At 45.7% G+C, this 18,843-nt stretch overlaps 1 protein-coding gene and 12 non-coding genes across 13 annotated transcripts in view; 3 read left to right on the top strand and 10 right to left on the bottom strand.

Annotated features, from left to right (window-relative positions):
* LOC135819449 (glycosyltransferase 1 domain-containing protein 1-like) overlaps window positions 1-18,843 on the bottom strand; it is a 144,099-nt gene that overhangs the window by 62,061 nt on the left and 63,195 nt on the right. The gene's annotated exons all lie outside the window — the stretch shown is intronic.
* LOC135820334 (U1 spliceosomal RNA) lies at window positions 445-607 on the bottom strand. Its single transcript, XR_010554064.1, has one exon. It is a non-coding gene; the product is annotated as a U1 spliceosomal RNA (small nuclear RNA).
* LOC135820321 (U5 spliceosomal RNA) lies at window positions 1,911-2,030 on the bottom strand. Its single transcript, XR_010554051.1, has one exon. It is a non-coding gene; the product is annotated as a U5 spliceosomal RNA (small nuclear RNA).
* Window positions 2,570-2,641, top strand: Trnad-guc (transfer RNA aspartic acid (anticodon GUC)). Its single transcript has one exon. It is a non-coding gene; the product is annotated as a tRNA-Asp (tRNA).
* LOC135820302 (U4 spliceosomal RNA) lies at window positions 3,151-3,290 on the bottom strand. Its single transcript, XR_010554032.1, has one exon. It is a non-coding gene; the product is annotated as a U4 spliceosomal RNA (small nuclear RNA).
* On the bottom strand, window positions 4,240-4,362 carry LOC135820316 (U5 spliceosomal RNA). Its single transcript, XR_010554046.1, has one exon. It is a non-coding gene; the product is annotated as a U5 spliceosomal RNA (small nuclear RNA).
* On the top strand, window positions 5,151-5,222 carry Trnad-guc (transfer RNA aspartic acid (anticodon GUC)). Its single transcript has one exon. It is a non-coding gene; the product is annotated as a tRNA-Asp (tRNA).
* Window positions 6,927-7,089, bottom strand: LOC135820315 (U1 spliceosomal RNA). The gene has a single exon (XR_010554045.1). It is a non-coding gene; the product is annotated as a U1 spliceosomal RNA (small nuclear RNA).
* LOC135820374 (U2 spliceosomal RNA) lies at window positions 9,350-9,548 on the bottom strand. Its single transcript, XR_010554100.1, has one exon. It is a non-coding gene; the product is annotated as a U2 spliceosomal RNA (small nuclear RNA).
* Window positions 10,705-10,827, bottom strand: LOC135820312 (U5 spliceosomal RNA). Its single transcript, XR_010554042.1, has one exon. It is a non-coding gene; the product is annotated as a U5 spliceosomal RNA (small nuclear RNA).
* Trnad-guc (transfer RNA aspartic acid (anticodon GUC)) lies at window positions 11,420-11,491 on the top strand. The gene has a single exon. It is a non-coding gene; the product is annotated as a tRNA-Asp (tRNA).
* Window positions 12,527-12,689, bottom strand: LOC135820372 (U1 spliceosomal RNA). Its single transcript, XR_010554099.1, has one exon. It is a non-coding gene; the product is annotated as a U1 spliceosomal RNA (small nuclear RNA).
* On the bottom strand, window positions 16,968-17,157 carry LOC135820370 (U2 spliceosomal RNA). The gene has a single exon (XR_010554097.1). It is a non-coding gene; the product is annotated as a U2 spliceosomal RNA (small nuclear RNA).

The following is an 18,843-nucleotide window of genomic DNA, read 5'->3' as shown; positions in this document are numbered from 1 at the left end:
TCCCGGACAAACTCCCCTACTCGACTTCTCAGGATCACCTCCCTGAACAAGTCTTGCATGTCAGTCAGTATGTGAATGCGGGTATCTTTCGAGATTTTTCAACTGGTCAACAACACCTGTGATGGTTTTCTTCATTCAGATTGTTTTAATAGTCCGAGTCGTGAGAAAGAACATGTAGTGATTTAGAGCATGATAGCAAGTCGACACTCTGAGAATACATACTCAGTACAAGGGGGCCACTTCGCCAGAACAAGCAGCACGTTGCAATTCCCCAGTCTCGCTCAACTTTTCCCTGCCGCTGAGATATTTAAAAAGACTCCAGGAACTGTACATATTTCTGATAAAAACGACGAACAGCCAAGTTACATTGTCCACGTGCCATATTGATAAAACTGCCAAACTAAATTCCTCTACTACTAATTTCGTCATTTCATTCATTGTATGCAGGGGCTGCGCGAACGCAAACCCCCTCTACCATAAATTGTGCACCCGAGTTTCCCACGTTTGGGGAAATCGCAAGCCTCAGCCCCAACTGAGTGCAGTGGAGGGGCCTCATCCTGAGGGAGCCGCCTTCTTGATCACGGCGTCCCCTGTGCCAGGTAAGTATGACTTTACACTTCTTTCCTACTACAGCTAAGAACTGCTACCTACTACAGTGGCAATCATTATGACACCACTCTCGTAGTCACATTCTCCTCTTCCACCCATCGCACAAATATTGAAACTATCCAGCAACAGTTGCAGTATCAATACCTCGTCCAGATCCAGACATTTCCCTTTCATCCTCAACACATCTTTCGACCTTACACTATCTCTATGGCAACCAACACCACGCAATATGAAATTTGTGTGCGAAAAATCACACGATCCACTTCGTTCAAATCACCACAGTAAATATGAGACTGAGCGTAAGCCAGCCTGCACTAGTAGTAGTAGTATATATTTGTATTTCACTTGGGTAATCCATGGTATAATGTTGATCTCAATTTTATTTCGAATCGCAGTGAAGAGTCCGTTTTTGGAATTGAGAAGTGAAGTTTCCTAACAGGGTAATCCAAACAGGCTATTGCCTTCTTACAGGGAATCAGTGCAGGTGTTGCTTGGCAAGCGTGACAAAGATAGCGGGGGAGTCGGCGAGACGGCATTCAGCAGAGAGGGTGTTCCAGCGTGCAGCTGTGCTGCATGCGAGGGAGTGAAAGCCAAAGCGGTTGTGGGCAGTAGGAAGGCTGAGAGCAGATGTGCCTGTCCACGGGCCACCGCAACCGTGCATGCCAAGCTGAAATCATGAGTTGCTGCAGAAGTGGGCTAGCCTGGCCGTGGACACAGCGATAAGTCAATACAAGGAGTTTAAGATTAATACGCTGCTGTAGAGAGTGCAGGCTGGACACACACAAAGCAAGGGGGGGGGGGGGTGTTATACGGGACAAGCAGAATATTGTTTTGATGGCAGCATTCCCAGTCTTCAACAGTTTCCTTGACTTAAATTATTGACATACGCAGAACTAGCATACTGTAAGCTGGATTGTATGATGAGTAAATAGAACATGCGACGGGCAGAATAAGTGAGGTAATGCGTAGCATTTCGGAATGCACCTAACTTCTTATGAACAGCCCTACTAGCCATCAGCCTCTCCTCCGCCGAGCAAACATGTTTGTTCTCTGTTCAATTCATTGCCGATACAAGTACTGCAGTGAACCTTCAGTTACGGTTACGATGCGATTGCGACAGTGCAATGCGAAGGGAACTTACGAAATAGCATTCACAGAAGAAGTCAGCCATGCAACACATCACCTTACTTATGTGCCTCAAAGTTCAATGCAGGTGAGTAACAATCTGGGACGCCGGACAGCTTCTTGCATAGAAGTTTCACAGTACTCCTTTCTCTTTCCATTTGGTAATTTATTGAGCCCTGCTCATTGAGCAAGGGCTAAAGAAAAATTCATTTGAAGACTCCTTCAATGTCCACCTCCACGGAAATCTTTAGTAAAAGGCGAAAGATTTATTCGTGGTTGAAGGTAAACCAGAGTATGAACTTCTCAAGATCCCAGACAAGCCATTTATTACATGCTGTTGTTTAGGGCCAGTAGTTACGGAATGGGTTTGACACCAGATATCCTACTAGACTCAACACAATAATGTAACTCTCATGAGCGTAACTCAGCTCTTTCTAAAATAACCAACAGTATCGAACATCACTGTGGTCACATCCTTGCCGGTAGCAATACGTTTCCATGGAAACAGTCAATTGCCGTATCAAGTTGGGATATCAGCACGTGCAATCTTGTCTTCAACCAACCTGCATGTAGTTTTACTCATTACTTCATGAAATAATAACATTGAAAACAAGAATCTAGACCCCAAAGGCAACTGGCCAAAACTAACGAATATCCCATCAAGGCCCAAGACTGCTTTGACGGAAATTTACACTCCAACTGTGAATAAACCCTACCTGTACTTGGTAAACATGACATTGTGCATATCCATGCCTTCTTGCTATGCATGTCCAAAAGGATGCCTCGCATCTGCGCAAGGCTATTCTACTGGAGGTGAAGATCCTCCATCAGTCAATCCTCGGTAGTATAGTGGTAAGTATCTCCGCCTGTCACGCGGAAGACCCGGGTTCGATTCCCGGCCGGGGAGGACATTTCTTTTTGCGTCTCATTTATTTTCTTTTTTCTCAAAATAAAGCAGGGTAAAAGCAAGAAGTACATGAAACCCAGAATGTGCAGCCCTGATGGGTTTCTGTCATGGCAAAATTCCGTGATAACATCATTTTAGTGACGCAGTGCTTACAAACAGGAGTCAAGCAGGTCTCTTTCTGCACAACTGCACCTCGGTTGTACGCACTACACCACTTCCCGCCTCAGATTTGATGATGTAATCATGGAATTCCGCCCTGACAGACACCCATAGTAGAAAAAGTCCCAAGCTGCACACCCTGGGTTTCATGTACACTTGGTAAAAGGGAGAAGACTCTGGCATGATACGAAGAAAGAGTCTGGGAGGCCGAAAATGGATAGACCAAGTTTATCTCTGCGGTTTCTTTGCATTTGCAATTTTCGTGCTTTGCCTGATCTACTAGATAAGCAGACAGTCATGTGGGTGTTCAATTTCGATTGCCACTCTTTCTTTGATTTCAATTAAGTTGGCTCACGGATGAGCCTTCAAAAATTGCAAAGCCGACTATGTTTCAAGTCGTCAATGCGGGATATTGGGAAAAGTTTTCAACTAGCAATAACCACGCCTCGGTTGGACCTCATTGGCTATGGTACTACCACTGCGCAAAGCTGATTTCATAACCATCATCTCCAAACACATATACCTCAACAGAACACAGTGCCACTCATCGCAAAAGTCTTCTCAAATTCTCTTAAATGCTCCTGTCAACCTATATATTCCCATCTATACCATTACAGAATACTGCTTCAAGGCACTCCTGGGTTGTACCACAGCTGTGGCAATTACCGCACAATATTGCCATGGCAACTATCAGTTATCACCGACCAACCACGATCATCACAGATAAACTCTACTATCATCCCGGACAAACTCCCCTACTCGACATCTCATAATCTGAACAAGCCTTGCATGTCAGTCAGTACTTGGATCTTTCGAGAGATTTTCATTTGGCCAACAACATGTGTGACAGCTTTCGCTCCATTTTCGCTACTCTTTCACTTTTTCTTTTCAATCGTTTTATGCAGGAGCTGCGCGAACGCAAACCCCCACTACCATATATTGTGAACCCGAGTTTCCCACGTTTGGGGAAATCGCAAGCCTCGAGCCTGCGCTCGGAGAAATCCGACCCTGAGTGCACATCTGGCGCCCTCAATTTGCACAACCCTTGATGCCCTGAAAGTGGTACGAATGCGGCTGGACGTACACATGTCCAAATACAACGATGTAATCAAAACTGGTACAAGGCGTCAGTCTGGCACTTTAGGTCGGATTTCACCGAGCGCAACTGTACATACGACACGACTAGCCATCAGCCTCTCCTCCGTCGAGCAAGGATGTTCACTGTTTAATTCATTGTCGATACATCACAACAGTGAACTTTCAGCAACGATGCGACTGTGACGCGATCTGCGATGGTGCAGTGCGAAGTAAACTCGTGATGATTCACAGAAGAAGTCAGTGATGGCATTTGTGTGGCTGGGTACAACTTTCACAAATATACAAGCAACTCTTGCACTTTACGCACAGGATTTCACTTTCTTTCTGAAAATTATTGTTGAGCCCTGCTCGATGAGCAAGGGCTAAAGAAAAATTCGTTTGAAGACTCCTTCAATGTCCACCTCCACGGAAATCTTTAGTAAAAGGCGAAAGATTTATTCGTGGTTGAAGGTAAACCAGAGTATGAACTTCTCAAGATCCCAGACAAGCTATTTACTACATGCTGTTCTTTAGGGCCAATAGTTACGGAATATGTTTGGTCAAACATATCCTACTAAACTCCAGACAAGAATGTAACTCCCATGGGTGTAAGACAGGTATTTAAAATAACCAAGAGTATCAAGCATTGTTGTGGTCAGATCACTGCCTGCCGATAGCAATCCGTTTCCATGGCAACAGCCAACTGCCATTTCAAATAGGGATATCAGCACGTGCAATTCCACCTCCAACCAGCCTAGTTTTCATCAGAACTGCATGATTGAAACACAGTTGAAGACAAGAATGGCAACTGGTTCAAATGACGAACATCTCGTCAGGTTTGTTTTTAGAAGGCTGCTTCAACGGAAACTGCACTTGCAAGGTACGAATCAAGTACTTCTTGAACCAAAAGATGATTCAGTGTATTCACTGTTCCTGGGTGTAGTAGTATCATCAGTGTCAATACGTAGTCACTCTACAGTCCAGCTGTGTATGAACCACACACGTATAGCCGTGGCCAAAGAAATCCGGTCGACGAGGCAAAAGCAGTGCCACACTTCCCTGTCAATTACATCGTTCATGGTTCGAAACACCCATCCGAGGGCCGCAGTGGCCGCATGAGCCTTGGCTCTGCTTTCATCAAACGGGGCAGATTTCTTTGGCCACAACTATACTTGGCAAACGTGTGCATAGGCAATCTTGCAAAGAATGTGCAGAAGAATACCTCGCATCTTGGTGTGACTTCTACTGGAGCTGCAGAGCCTCCCTCAGTAAATCCTCGGTAGTATAGTGGTAAGTATCTCCGCCTGTCACGCGGAAGACCCGGGTTCGATTCCCGGCCGGGGAGGACATTTCTTTTTTGACTTTTATTTCTTTTTTTCCTCAAAATATTTAGGAGAGACTGTGATTGAGTGTTCGAATTCAGGAAACCTAAAGAGTCTGGATGGTCGGAACGGCAAAAAGTACATTTATCGATGTTGTCTGCACGGCATCTGACCGTATACTGTATAGCAGGAAATTTTCGGACGGAATTTATTTTCGTACGATTTCATACACGCCCTCTTTTGTACTAAAATTAATTCCGTACTAAAATTTGTTCCTGTGAAGTTATGTACACTATACATGCGTACCGCAAGCAAACAAGTGCATTTAGCATGCACCACTGTATGAAAATATAATCCGTACGAAATGTCGAAATTCGGCTTTGTCCGAAAATATTTCCGTCCGAAAATTTCCTGCTATACAGTATGCTATTGTCCGGTAGCATCAGAGAGAAGACACAGGAAACTCATCTTTACTTACCACTGCAACGGCCAAGGGAATGTTCCTGGCATGGAGGGTTTCATCTGCTTCATGCTATCATTCAGCCATTTCGCTTATAGGCTATTCATACTACGTTACAATAACGTTTTGGAATACGACGCACTGGCAGACGACGTTTTCATGCAGGTGCATTCACATAGGCACGTATATGCTTTTCGTACAGCTGTGCGCACAGCTTCTTTTGGACACAAACTGCCAGGAACGACAGAACGAACCTCGGTACAGGCGTCTAGATACGTCGTCTACGTTTTCGTATCAGGGGTACGATTTTCCCGCCACGTTCCATGTTGTCATGGGTATCCGGACGAAAACGTAACGTACGCCACGTTTTGGGCGTAGTGTGAATGGCCCATTATTCTCGATGGTACTGTTGCAACTTTTAACTGGATTTTTACTCTCCTTGCGCCCAGCCCCGTGTTATCTCCCCACTTGGACAATATGACAAGATGGTTACATTGTCAAGACTGTTTATTACTACAAGATGACGGGAACACAACTAGACATAACAAACTCAAGACGAAGACCGCTTTTCGCACCACAGGAACGCGCGTGCGCTTGCACTAACATCACCGCGGACACATGACGTAAACAAAACAACGTACTACAGCCGTACTACAGCGGTAAACAGCAACAATTTCAGTGCTTTCTGTTATCTATATACACATGCATTCGCTTGAATCTCAGAGTAAGCAAGAATAGCATGAGGTCCAATGAAGGGAGCAATGTACAATTGCACACATTCCGGTTCTCAATTCCAAAATTCATTAATTTTTCTTCGATTCCCTGGAGAGTTGAGTTCGCTCACGGATGAGCCTTCAACAATCGCAAACCCGACAGTGAGCCGTCAGATGCAAAAAGGTACCTTATGACGTTTTGCTCGCAGTTGAGAAAATCGCGTTCGAAAAAAGTATTTTCTGTGAATATGTGATCGATAGTCCGGATAGTTTCCAGGGTAACTCGGTGATGAATTGAGATTTTTGGACCTGGTTTTTTGCACGACACTCTCCTGACCAGGTTGTATCTGAAACAATCGTTAACTCGATTTGGCCAAAAATGTCATAAGGTACCTTTTTGCATCTGACGGCTCGACTATGTTTCTAGTCATCAATACGGGATAAAAAACAGATTCGGCACGATTTAGCTAAACGATTACGCTCACTCGGAGCACACACACTTGCTCGGGATTCACGTCACCAATCATGAACTACTTTTTTCCATTCATTGTATGCAGGGGCTGCGCGAACGCAAACCCCCACTACCATAAATTGTGCACCCGAGTTTCCCACGTTTGGGGAAATCGCAAGCCTCAGCCCCAACGGAGTGCAATGGAGGGGCCTCATCCTGAGGGAGCCGCCTTAGTGATCACGGCGTCCCCTGTGCCAGGTAAGTATGACTTTACACTGCTTTCCTACTACAGCTAAGAACTGCTACCCACTATAGTGTCCATCATCATAACATCACTCTCGCTGTTGCATTCTCCACATGTGCTTATCACACGCATATTGAAACTATCCAGCAACAGACGTAGTATCAGTCAATACTTCGTCCAGACCTAGACATTTTCCCTTCCATACTCAAGACATCTTTCAGACTATCTCTATGGTAACCAACGTCACGCAATATAAAATCTGTGTGTGCATGACACAATCTACTTCCTTCACATACACACAGTACATACAAGATGCAGTGTAAGACATTCCTAATACATATAGCACAGCTAGCCATCAGCCTCTCCTCCGCCGAGCAAGCATATCCTCTGTTCAATTCATTAGGTCTACTCACTGGCATGCCGCTACCCTGTTCATCGTAGTCCCCCTTCCCAATCTGTACTCTCTTGTACCATCATCCTTCAATGCGACAGACCCCACGATAGGCGGTCAGCCTTTGGGTCATCCTAATAAAGTTATTATTACTACTTCCTCCGTTAACAAAAACTTCGTGATGGATTTTGATGGATATGAAAACGCTTAGAACAGATCAAGAACAGTTTGTATCGACTGCAAATCACTGGACGAAGGTGATTCAGCCTATGTACAGCGTCTTTACAAGAGAAACTGTTGGCGGAATGAGCAGATAGTTCAGTTTGCGTCGCTTTCGCTCGATTCATTTTTGACCTGCGTCGCTGTCGTCATCTGCTGCACGCGAGTCATCATCTGCTGTACGCGAGTCGTCATCTCTCTCGAGTCGTTGTTCAGCTCGTTTCAGCCTTGCCTCGGCTTCTTTGATCACACTCCGCTGACCTTGATGTCGCCGTCGTTCAAATAAGTTGGCTTTCAAGCTGCGTGATTCGCCGCAATGGCGATTACTCGTTTCCACCAGGGAGTCGTGAAAAATATTTTACGACTCCTTGGTTTCATCTTCGCTGTCCGAACTCCGCGAAACGAGGAGTAAAGGCACAGCCAAACTGATTCCATTTTCTCTAATGGATTCCCCTGCCAGCACAGAACGGCAGCGGCTAGCAAGTCCAGTCGACTTTCTTTAGCCACGAGACTCGCATCGGACAGCGGACTTCTGAAAGAATGCATGGTCATGAGCATTCGAATCTGGACTTTGCGCAGGTTGAACAAGATCTTGAGTTCAGAATTGTTTTCATTGAGCTGTACGATCGGAGCAGCTCCTTGTTCACTCGCTCATTGTGTGGGCTCGCTACTCCGTTTCATCGCTCTCGATCACTCTCCAACTTACTCAGTGCTAAAGTGACAGAGAGGCCAAGCAACGCAATATCCCCTCGGAGAAGTGGTATTTCAGTTTCGCTCGCCATGACTGTCATCACCTATGTTTCCACAGCGCAACCATCGATTCCGCTCGGCTTGTTGTGAAAGGTCGCTTTCCTTGCATCGTACCTCTGTCATGGCATGCCAGGGAAGGCCAAGAAAGTGATTGCGACTCATTTCACGGCAGTTTGTGCCCAAATCAGCCCCTCAAAATTCCATCACGAAGTTTTTGTTAACGGAGGAAGTATTGTAGAAGAGAAAAGGACATATGGATACGAGTTAAGAGTAACTCTCCATCACTGTAACATGATACTAAAATTATACAGTCAGAAAGTGCAATAACTTAACTCGTATCCATATGTCCTTTTCTCTTCTACATTTATTTATGGCTCAACATCCGAGTTTCAAATTATTATTATTATTATTATTGACAATACTACAGTGAACTTTCAGTTGAGAACGTAGTACCTCCATGGGACGTTGAAATCGCTACTCGATAAGCTGAGGAACACGTTATGCAAGGTCTAATGACAGCGAAAGAAAGGCAACAATGGGCGCTTTCGATTACACATTCTGGACCCAGGTTTTGTGATTCTCGTATGAACAGAACGAACGGATTGCGGCAAATAAACGAACGGCTACACGTAAAAATCGTGAAAGAAGATCATGTGGGGTCCAGTACACCTCCGCTCGCGCGTGGACCTAGCAAGACGTGTACGTCGAGTGCGTCAATTCTGGCGGAAGAATTTGCAATTCCGCCCTCTCTTCGGAATTCGTGTGATCGAACGGTGCATCCACCATAACAAATTCCAGAATTGCCCGAAATTGAATTCACCCACTGATAGGCTCCAACGAGTGGTACTTGTGTAATCTTATTGAAACTAAACACAGTACAGCTTCTTGAATACTTTATTTCAATTAATTAAAGTCCCTGGAAGGGAAATGGACCACACCTGGAAGAACTGCAATACCAGGGTGATCCATGGAGAGGGTGAAGCAAGCTTCGAGCCACTCTCCAACGAGCAAAAATACATTTGATCGAATGTTGACATATAGTCAACATATCAGCGATCAAACTGATAAGAACAAACACACCCATACCAACACTAAATACCCCAGCTACAACCGGCAGCATTCAGCTGATAAGAAAACGTATCATACTGAGTGCGTTCGATTATGCCAGCGAATCGATTTGCGCTATTCACATCACCCCATGTGAACAGGGTGAATGGATTCCGAATCGATTCCAGCGCTCCTGACATGAAAATCGAACGACTTGAATGCATGCGAATGGATTCATGAATCGATTCATGTGCATAATCGTACGCAGCCACTGAGACAATGAAGAACCAAACTGAGGAATGGAGATTGTTGTCGGCGGCAACCATGAGAGACAAAGTCAGTGGGGACTCTTCATGAAAGATCAACAGAATGGACAGAATGCACTCAATCTTCTCCTCTACATTGTACAGTGGGGCTCGGTGAAATCCGACCCAAAGTGTGAAATGGGGGCCCTGTACTGGTTCTGATTACATCATTGTATTTGTACATGACCGTGTACGCCCGGCAACATTCGTGGCACTTCCGGGACGTCAGGGGCTGTGCAAGTTGAGGGCACCGAACATGTACTCTCGGTTGGATTTCATCAAGCGCAATTAGAGTACAAAATTGGACAGTATCGGCGTGAAAATCACCTGGTGTGATTGGAGTTGGTGTACAAAGTTCCGACAAATCTGTGTTGATGTACTTTAAGTACCTGTCATATAATTTCCGCCAGATACTGTACTGACATGTCAATGCTTGGCCAAAACAATTGGCCAATTTTTAGTGCTTGCACGTGGTGGAGCAGGCAACCAACCAATCACTGATGGCACCATGACAACAGAGAGTGCCAACTGGCTGCACTAGATCGCTACTAGACGCAATCATTGTCTAGGGCTGCGCAGCGCCCGGCGCGTATTTGAGCGACACGACTGGATTTCATTGAGCAATACTGCACTATCTAGTACGGCTGTGCCCCACGTGTGCACTGTACATAGACAGGCTACAAGTGAAATCGCTCGTGCGACACAGGGGAGCGATTTCATGTTGGAGTCGGACGACCTTCGTCCAGGCAATCCCGCCGGCCTTGCACAGAAGTTGAACTGCACGAACTGACTCATACATTTTGTAGAGCACAAAACAGTCTTTTTTTTCTTTACTTTTGGTGATTTGTTGAGCCCTGTTGAACCGCACATCAACTGGACTAGAACACAAAACAGTCTTTCCTCTTTCATTTTTGTAATTTATTGAGCCCTGCTCAATGAGCAAGGGCTAAAGAAAAATTCATTTGAAGACTCCTTCAATGTCCACCTCCACGGAAATCTTTAGTAAAAGGCGAAAGATTTATTCGTGGTTGAAGGTAAACCAGAGTATGAACTTCACAAGATTCCAGACAAGCTATTTATTACATGCTGTTGTTTAGGGTCAGTAGTTACGGAATAGGTTTGACACCAGACTCAACACAAGGATTTAGCCCTCACGAATGTAAGTCAGCTTTTTAAAATAACCAAGAGTGTCAAACATTGTTGTGGTCAAATCAGTGCCGGTAGCAATACGTTTCCATGGCAACAGCCAACTGCCATTTCAAATTGGGATATCAGCAAGTGCAATCTTGTACGTCTTCGAACAACCTAGCCTCACTCAGGATTGCATGATTAAAATAACATTGAAGAATAGATTCTAGAGCCCAAAGGCAACTGGTCCAAATGATGAACGTCCCATCCAGTTCCGTTTTCCAAGGCTGCTTCAACGGAAGTTGCGTTTTCAAGAAAAACCAAGCCCTTCTTCAGCACAAGGTATTAAATTCAAGTGATATGAAAAAACTCTACACTCCAGCTGCGGATAAACCACACATGCACTCGGTAAATGTGTGCATATCCACGCCTTCTTGCTATGCATGTGCAAAAGGATATCTTACATCTGCGCAAGGCTATTGTACTGGAGCTGAAGTTCTTCAGACAGTTAATCCTCGGTAGTATAGTGGTAAGTATCTCCGCCTGTCACGCGGAAGACCCGGGTTCGATTCCCGGCCGGGGAGGACATTTCTTTTTGACTTTTATTTCTTTTTTTCTTCATCATTCAGCCATTTCGCTTATTCTCTAGGGTACTGTTGTAACTTGTAACTGGATTTTTAGTAGTACTAGGGGTGAAGCGGTTACCCTTTAAGGTTACAAACGGGTACGTGGCTTAACGGGCGGGTTATTGGGTACCCTTTAGCAGCCAATAGTAACAGTTACTATACAATAGCCTTCCACATTCCGTGCCAGGAGGACATGCGAAGTCATGGAATTAACAGCAAATACACCACATTGCGACAAGCGCAGCATGCACATTTACTGTGCTACATGCAAAACAGTCAAAATTGTCATATGTCGCAGGATCGAACCAGCAAAAAAAAAAAACATTCAAACTGTACGACTGTACAAACCAGCTAATAATACCGTACTGTACTGTCATACACGACTAACGGGCACTGGTTTGCTAACGGATCAGCAGCTAAACAGACGGGTACCCGGATCACCCCTTTCACCCCTAATTTTTACTCTCCTTGTGCCTAGCCCCGTGCCATCTCCCCACTTGGACAACTAGACATAACGAACTCAAGACAAAGACTGCTTTTCGCACCATAGGAACGCGCGCATGCATCAACACCACCACGTACACATGACGTAAACAAAATGACGTACCACAAGTCTACAACCGTACAACAGCTGTAAGACAGCGACAATTTCAGTGCTTTCTGTTATCTATATACACGCACGCATTCGCTTGAATCTCAGAGTAAGCAAGAATAGCATGAGGTCCAAAGCAGCAATGTACAATTCCACACATTCCGGTTCAATTCCAAAATTCATTAATTTTTCTTTGATTCCTTGGAGAGTTCAGTTCGCTCACTGATGAGCCTTCAAAAAGTACAAAGCCGACTATGTTTCTAGTCGTCAAAGCAGGATAAAAAACAGATTCGGTCGGATTTTGCTAAACGATTACGCTCACTCGGAGCACACACACTTGCTCGGGATTTGCCCAACCGATCATGAACTACTTCGAAGTATTTTTTTCCATTCATTTTGTACAGGGGCTGCGCGAACGCAAACCCCCACTACCATAAATTGTGCACCCGAGTTTCCCACGTTTGGGGAAATCGCAAGCCTCAGCCCCAACGGAGTGCAATGGAGGGGCCTCATCCTGAGGGAGCCGCCTTATTGATCACGGCGTCCCCTGTGCCAGGTAAGTATGACTTTACACTTCTTTCCTACTAAACCTAAGAACTGCAACCCACTACAGTGTCCATCATCATAACACCACTCTCGCTGTTGCATTCTCCTCCTGTGCTTATCACACGCATATTGAAACTATCCAGCAACAGACGTAGTATCAGTCAATACTTCGTCCAGATCCAGACATTTTCCCTTCCATACTCCAGACATCTTTCAGACTATCTCTATGGTAACCAATGTCACACAATATGAAATCTGTGTGTGCATGACACAATCTACAGTTGTGGCAAGTGAAATCCAACACTTGGCATAAGGGACTGCACCATGCAGGCGAAGCGCCAGCACCCCAAATCAAGACTTTTTTTATTTTCCGTGGCGGGGAAATCGAGCTTTTCCATGTATCTACAGCCTGTAGAAATTCAACGCTGAGAATTTCCAACTATTGTCCGGCTTTGGTCCTCTGCCGCCGACCTATCCTTTGAAGGAGAATGCTGAAACCAGTTGGTTGCTCTTCAGTAGTTCTTTCTCTATCGTATACATATTTTTATATGTCGACACATGCCGCGTGCGACGACGTAGACACTTCTCAACACTTGAGTGATTTGAATTTGGCCATGATGACCGAATGTCATTGGACCGTGGAGTCGAGTGGAGGGCTCAGGCTCGATCGGCACAACGGGTATGTATAGAACAAGGGTAGGGCTAATGATATATCAAGTTGTTTGCTGTGCACAACCTTGGGGCGGAATTTGGCACGAAATTCTCTGCTCGCCAACTGTTGAGTACTTGCAGAGTATACCAGGCAATACGTAGGTTTAAACTCATTTTACTGCGCTATCACGGTTGCAACCCTCTTTCAAATGGTGACATAGCCAACAATCACATAATCCATATCAAATCTTGCCCTTGTTTTCTGAAACAGTGAAGAATAGAAGGTGTACCAGTCCTAATCTGACATTGGAAAATGCAAATCACGGTCTATTATTACCGTCACATCGTAGTACAGTCAACTTCGCTTATAACGACACTCGGCGGGGCATCAAAAAGGTGTCCTTATTCGCGAAGTGTCATTATACCCGAAGTCTCATTATATGTACTACAGTGGGATGGGACTTTGCGGCATGGAAATTCTGTCGTTATTCGCGAATCCGCAGTCGTTATTAGCGAAGTTGACTGTACCATGCAGCCTTGTAGCGCATTTGGAGCAGGAAAGTGAATGGTAGCACTGCGGTGGTGAACACATGAGCTGATGACAACCATTGTCGTCTTGTTGGTTTGTGTTGTCTCCAGTTCGTTGCAGGTTGAACGAGGAATGAACGTCTACTCTTTTTTTCCAAAACTGGCTGAGCACACGCCAATGAGACGGAAGCTAGCGCCAAAACAGTCCTTGGAAGTTTTGTTGTGCTGCTGGACTTTCAATCATCATGTAAAGTATATTCCGGTTTCTGAGTCTTCGTGTGAGCCTGAAGAGCTACACTGCGTAGAGATGTTGGAAGTTTATCCTGCTCACGACACTGCACCAAGTACAAGCACTTCCTCGGCACTGCCTGAGCCCTGCTCTCTGTTTCCTGTGACCAGGAGAACCAACTAGAAATTTGGAGCTTGAGCTGGAACGCTGGTGCTCTCTCTCTCTCTCTCTCTCTCTCTCTCTCTCTCTCTCTCTCTCTCTCTCTCTCTCTCTCTCTCTCTCTCTCTCTTCTCTCTCACTCTCCCCGTCACGTTCTGCCACTGTCCGAAACCGGTGCATGTGCTAGCATGTCGAAGCGCATTGTGTCTGCTCTCCTCCTCCTCCCTCGTATGCCCAAGACAGTATGACCAACTGTGAATAAAGTTCATGCCCACTGTGAACTTGTGTGATTCTCTTGTAGTAAGCTACCACGTGTGTACTTGCACTTGTTGTGTACATGTGTGTGTGTGTGTGCGTGTGTGTGTGTGCGCGCGCGTGTGTGTGTGTCTATGGGACTGCGTTCTCCTATTCTCTCTCCGATGCCCACGCAGCCCTTGTGGCAGTGGCTCGACAGTACAGGACAGGTGTGTGTTTGTGCACGCGTGTATACGCATATGTGTATGTGGGTGGGTGTGCGCGCGCGCGTGTGCATGCGCATGTGTGGGTGTGCGCGCGTGCGTGCAGATGTGTGTGTGTGTGTGGGTGTGCGCACGCTGATGCTGAGCTCTCCAGAATTATGCCCGTGTGCGTAGCCAGTGTATGGTGGCTACATAGCCTTCCTTCATGTATAAGTGTATGCGCATACTATTTGGGTTGCTTTACTGTTTTTGGTGGCATCCAGTTACATAGTTTTCTGTTCGATTACTTATGTTTATACAGCTGCTGTATTTGTAGTGCAATTTCAAGTCTTTCTGCTGGTCAATTTGTCGTGTTGATGGTGTTCTAATGCTGATGTACATAGAAAATGTTACCCTCAGAAAGCGTGCTCGTTGTGAAGTTGTCCTTCTTTGGGCTCAAACCATTGCTCGTGTATATGTAGATATATATCAGTGGGTTCGATTGGTGGCGAGAGGTCAGCCTAAATTGTTTGGGGCGGAATTCGGCACGAAATCTACGCTGAGTACTTTTTGACGACGAGTTGCGTCGGTCTTGAAAACTCTGGCGAGAAATCGAGGAAATGATATCGCTTGGAGCTTTCCGCGAAACTTAGGGCAGCTAATGCCCGCACCTTCCCAAACATTGCCTCGGAACAAGACGATACCACCAGGGAAGCTCTTGTGAGCCAGAGATAAAATAGTCTCTTGTTGGCGATATTGAGCTGAGTTTCAAATTTCCCGGGCCTGGGGTCGGATTTGGAAAATAAAAGTGCAACTTTTAGGGCTCTTTTTCGGTGCTGGCGCTTCGCCTGCATGCAGTCTGCAGCCCCTGCAGCCCTGCATACGTACAGTACATGTGTTACATACAACTTTATCTGTCTGATGACAAAACTCGTACTCATCACAGTCAAGGTTCAAAAGGTGCTGGCAAAAATGAATGGGGATTGGATACCAATACCCCTTATATGTACCATATTTGTGAACTGTGTGTATCTACGCTGTGACCTTTCGACCTGTTTGGGATGCATACGGCTCTATAGTACAAATTAGGTGAAGTGCATTACATCATTGATGTCCATTTGTGGCGCTGTCCCCTATGGCAAGTGTCGGATTTCACTTGACACAATCTACTTCCTTCACATACACACAGTACATACAAGATCCAGTGTAAGACCTAATACATATAGCACAGCTAGCCATCAGCCTCTCCTCCGCCGAGCAAGCATATTCTCTGTTCGATTCATTAGGTTTACTCGCTGGCATGCCGCTACCCTGTTCATCGTAGCCCCACCTCCCCCTTCCCAATCTGTACTCTCTTGTACCATCATCCTTCAATGCGACGGACCCCGCGATAGGCGGTCAGCCTTTGGGTCATCCTAATAAAGTTATTATTATTATTCTGAAGAAAATGTTGAACGGCCTCTGCTGGGATGACGACTACACCATAGCTTAGTGGTTAGAGCATCGCTGGCTACAAGCGAGGGTCCCTGGTTCGAGTCCTGGTGGTGACAGTCAATTTTTTCTTCAGACTTTTCCCGTTTGTCTCTTTCCCTCATACCAGTTAATATTATTATTATTATTTCGTAATACGTATTCGCATGCAACGACGCAAATCCACACAATTCAGTAGACACTTTTTCTATATTGTGTGGATTTGCGTCGTTGCATGCGAATACGTATTACGAAACTGTTTTTCCCACCGCCTCCAAACTACTGTTTGAATTATTTTTATTATTGACAATACTACAGTGAACTTTCAGTTGAGAACGTAGTACCTCCATGGGACGTTGAAATCGCTACTCGATAAGCTGAGGAACACGTTATGCAAGGTCTAATGACAGCGAAAGAAAAGCAACAATGGGCGCTTTCGATTACACATTCTGGACCCAGGTTTTGTGATTCTCGTATGAACAGAACGAACGGATTGCGGCAAATAAACGAACGGCTACACGTAAAAATCGTGAAAGAAGATCATGTGGGGTCCAGTACACCTCCGCTCGCACGTGGACCTAGCATGGCGTGTACGTCGAGCGCGTCAATTCTGGCGGAAGAATTAGCAATTCCGCCCTCTCTTCGGAATTGACGGAATTCGTGTAATTGAACGGTGCATCCACCATAACAAATTCTAGAATTGCCCGAAATCGAATTCACCCACTGATAGGCTCCAACGAGTGGTACTTGTGTAATCTTATTGAAACTAAACACAGTACAGCTTCCTGAATACTTTATTTCAATTCATTAAAATCCCTGGAAGGGAAATGGACCACACCTGGAAGAACTGCAATACCAGGGTGATCCGTGGAGAGGGTGAAGCAAGCTTCGAGCCACTCTCCAAGGAGCAAAAATACATTTGATCGAATGTTGACATATAGTCAACATATCAGCGATCAAACTGATAAGAACAGACTCAGGTGCTCAGGATGTCTTATGTACCTAAAGAGGTACCATCCATCTGTCCGAAGACAGTGCTAGCACAATTTGAGGGTCCCCTGCTGCATGGGACCGCAAGAGAGCTGTGGTGAGACCATTGGTGACGGTGGTGTTGTCAACCCCTCACCTCCTGTTTACTCAGGGCGGCGGTTGAACCCAATGCACCGCTCCCGCCAAACCTCATAGCTGCCATGAATTGCATCCACGACACAAAGTTTGCGGAACAGCGGCGTGTAGTTCCGCGCCACCCCAAGCCGGTTCAAGACTGTTTCATTGTCGGGGTCGTAGCCTCCCAGGCTACCTACTACACTTGATCTTAGCCAAAAGGCCGAGAAGCGATAACTTTCACCTCTCACGCTCTTTTCCTTTCTACAAATTCAAACTACAGTGTCTCTACTACCTCTTCCACACAAACACACAACATACTAACCCAGAACACTCACAGAAACAACCACATAACATCCAAAACACAGAAACAAGAAAGTTGAAAACATATCTTCACTGGCACGGCGTCGACTGGTTGCTAGGGCGACAACGTACACAATATGGCCGAACTAACACACCCATACCAACACTAAATACCCCAGCTACAACCGGCAGCATTCAGCTGATAAGAAAACGTATCATACTGAGTGCGTTCGATTATGCCCGCGAATCGATTCACGAGTCGATTCATGAATCGATTCGCGCTATTCACATCACCCCATGTGAATAGGGTGAATGGATTCCGAATCGATTCCAGCGCTCCTGACATGAAAATCGAACGACTTGAATGCATGCGAATGGATTCATGAATCGATTCACGTGCATAATCGTACACAGCCACTGAGACAATGAAGAACCAAACTGAGGAATGGAGATTGTTGTCGGCGGCAAGCATGAGAGACAAAGCCAGTGGAAGTTTCATGAAAGATCAACAGAATGAACAGAATGCACTCAATCTTCTCCTCTACATTGTACAGTGGGGCTCGGTGAAATCCGACCCAAAGTGTGAAATGGGGGCCCTGTACTGGTTCTGATTACATCATTGTATTTGTACATGACCGTGTACGCCCGGCAACATTCGTGGCACTTCCGGGACGTCAGGGGCTGTGCAAGTTGAGGGCACCGAACGTGTACTCTCGGTTGGATTTCATCAAGCGCAATTAGAGTACAAAATTGGACAGTATCGGCGTGAAAATCACCTGGTGTGATCGGAGTTGGCGTACAAAGTTCCGATAAATCTGTGTGGATGTGTAACATGTTGCACATGTTCCGTTTGGCGTAGTAATATTTCCACTCTTGATTGTAGCTATGAATGTGACTCTACTTCATGACATGTATGCATACGTCATTTGTACACACTCACAGGCACACACGCATGCGTATCTTTTCGTTGGCTCGCTCTGTTATGATGCTGGTTTTCCTTTTGCTTCGAGAGAATGTTTTGGACTTGAGAGTTGCAGTTTTGATCTCAACGTCTTGTCATGGTTGGAACTGGTGCCTGGCTGGGGGCTGGGGAGTTTATGCTCCTGTGAATGTAATTGTAACCTCAGGCCAAGGTTACACGTGGTGGCAGCGAATTCGAATTCCACGTCTTGTGAGAGCACGCGTACCAAATTATTTGTGGAAGATTGATCGTGTAGAGATGGCTCAGCAAGGTGGCGCTCCTCCGCCCCCTCCACCACCACCACCGGGCCCAGCGCAACAACCAGCACGT

Source organism: Sycon ciliatum, chromosome 6, assembly GCF_964019385.1.
Source record: "Sycon ciliatum chromosome 6, ocSycCili1.1, whole genome shotgun sequence".
NCBI lineage: Eukaryota > Metazoa > Porifera > Calcarea > Leucosolenida > Sycettidae > Sycon > Sycon ciliatum.
Note: the sequence above shows the minus strand (reverse complement) of the source record. Positions and strands in the feature narration are given on the sequence as shown.